This window comes from Echinops telfairi, unplaced genomic scaffold (assembly GCF_000313985.2).
Source record: "Echinops telfairi isolate 266 unplaced genomic scaffold, ASM31398v2 ScPeMD7_7421;HRSCAF=8459, whole genome shotgun sequence".
Classification (NCBI taxonomy): Eukaryota; Metazoa; Chordata; class Mammalia; order Afrosoricida; family Tenrecidae; genus Echinops; species Echinops telfairi.
The window spans coordinates 3,880,150-3,882,708 of NW_022111321.1; the positions used below are offsets into that span (position 1 = coordinate 3,880,150).

Consider the following 2,559-nt stretch of genomic DNA (forward strand, 5'->3'; position numbering starts at 1 on the left):
TCGGCCAGGTAGGCACAATAAACTAACTACCTCACTTGCTTAATTGTTAACTAAACTATCTTAGCAAGAGGTGACCTCTGGGACATCATTCATCCTGAACTTACTTCTACCACCTGAGCTTCACGAGAGGCAGCAAATATCTATGCTCTGTCTCTCCATCAGACTGGCCCTTCCTTCAAGGCAGGTACCCCACTCTTTTCATCTTTTACATCACACCTAGCATGGTGCTTAGTCGCTGGGCTGCTAACCTCAAGGTCTCTAGTTCAAGCCCACCAGTAGAAGCAAGGTGAGGCCATCTGCTGCTGTAACAGCATCCTTATGAGTTGGAATCGACTAGATGGCAGTGGGTTTAAATGGTGCCCTGCCCAGAGCAAGCGTTCACCATGTACTTGATGCATGAATATGTAAAAACAGATTTTTTTTTTGGCGGGGGGCTATAACCTCTTTTATTTTCTCTGTTTAAAATCAAACAGAAAATAAAACATACATCGATTTTGTTATATGCTAACATTTTCAAAGTACATCATTTGTACAAGAGAAGGACTAAGAACAAAATGTGTTTACAGAGACTCAAAGAGAAGCGAGTGTCAGTAGTCTCACACAGCCTTCTGCTGAGACTCTGGGGGAGCCACTTCATAATCACTGGCACTAAGCAAAGTGGCAGAATTCTTTGCCAGGTACTTTAGGAAATCATGAAGATAGGTCAGTAACAAAGCAAGACTCTTCTCACCCAGAGGTGTAAAGGCCAGCATCGCTCCAATTGGCACGAACAATCTCAGTAGATGTGGCGCTCCATACACCTGGGACATGGGCGCATCAGGGTGGTCTGCGAGGATTTCAGCATACTGAGTTGAGTGCCCAGCATTACCGTGAAGTTCTCTTTTATCCCTGCCCTGACTTCATTACCAGCATATTCCTTATTGTCTGAGTTTCCTCGAGATTTCTTATAATTTTCCTAATCCCCTTAAATGGAGTCCACATTCTTCTTGGCAAGAAGATAAAAGAGCTGGTTTTGCCTAGTAATTACGTCCCAGTCATCAAGAAGCCATGGTTTCAGTTCTTCGGGAATCTTGACTTTGACTTCAACTCTGTTCATGAATGCTTCTTCATGTTCAACAGTTGGATCTACTCGGCCCTTTTCTTCGGAGGAGGCTGCGCTGTCTCACTGGTCCTGCCGCCATCTCCACGGCCAGGGGTTTTCAGTTCATTCTTGATAGTTTTCACGTGCACGTTTTTCTGTTGCAGACCAGACAGACTTCTTCTTTCCCGGAGCAGCTCCTCCCATCTGCCCCTCTGCATACTGCTCCTGGTCGGCTTGTTGAAGTTCTCTCTGTTTCTGAAGATTGGTGGCCACGTATTTGAGCACTCTGCTTTCTGGATCCCATTCATCCCAGTGTTTATTCCAACCACTGTCATGTATAAAGTATTTCACTTGTTTGTCCTGTATCGCAACCTTTACACACTTTGCTCTATAAAGAGGCCCATGAAAGCACAGTCCTCGCTCACCCTCCTGGAATTTAGGCTTCGTGTCCTGCTTTGGCGCCATTTATAAGTGATTCGCCGCCTCCTCCTTCTCCCACCACCCCCCCTACCGCCCCCTACTCTCTACCCCCAGTAGATGTTTTTTAAGAAGTAGGAAAAACTCCAACACACTCACAGTAATAAAGCAGGGCTACTACTTCCTCCATTCCTCATTGTGATGGTTGTGTCCCACGGTCGAGCTCCAAAAATACCCAAGCCTGTTCCTGTCACACAGAGTCTAACTCGCAGCCATCCTGTGGGACAGGGGAGGGCTTCCCTGCAGGGTTTTGAAGGCTGTAATCATTACTGAAGTAAACTGTAACGTCTTTATCCCTCTAAGCCACTGACACCCTTCTGGTCAACAGCCAAGCTGCTCAGCCACTGGGTCACCTGAGACCCTTAAGGTAGGTACCCAGTATAAAGAACCAAGCTAGCAGTTTGATGTCCTCTCCGCCAATGATTTCCTTTTATAGAACCCAAAATTGCCGTAGTCAGATCAGCTCACTGGGTCCATCTGACAGCGATAATAAGAAGAGAATTACTACAGGTAAGGATTTACTGTGGTCCCCTCTCAACTGTATTTGGCACTTTTTCCCCCCTTAGCATCACTGCTACTTGTAGAAAATTTGACAAGAAACCAGACAGAAAATACAAATATAAAAAAGCATAAGGTAAATATAAATCATCATAAACTTACTATTTAACATGTTGGTGTGGTTATGGATTGAATTACATCCCCCTAAAATATGTCTGTGCAGAGCCTGACTCCTACTCCACAGTTCTGATTTTACTTCAGAGTGGGTTTGGTTTGTCACGGGAGGAGGTTCCATCAGCACACCCAAACCGACTTCCAGCCATCCCGTCCAGGCTGACTCATGGTGACCCCCTGTGGTTCCCAAGACAGTAACTGTTTATAGGGGTACAAAGCCCAGTCTTTCTCCCGTGGAGGTACTGATGGTTTCAAACTGTTGACCATGCGGATGGCAGGCCAGCATGCAATGACTACACCACCAGGGCTCTATATATCGGTGTACAGTG

At 45.9% G+C, this 2,559-nt stretch overlaps 1 pseudogene; it reads right to left on the reverse strand.

The window, feature by feature from the left end:
- Window positions 1-596: 596 nt before the first annotated feature.
- On the reverse strand, window positions 597-1,581 carry LOC101663636 (annotated as a pseudogene).
- Window positions 1,582-2,559: the final 978 nt, after the last annotated feature.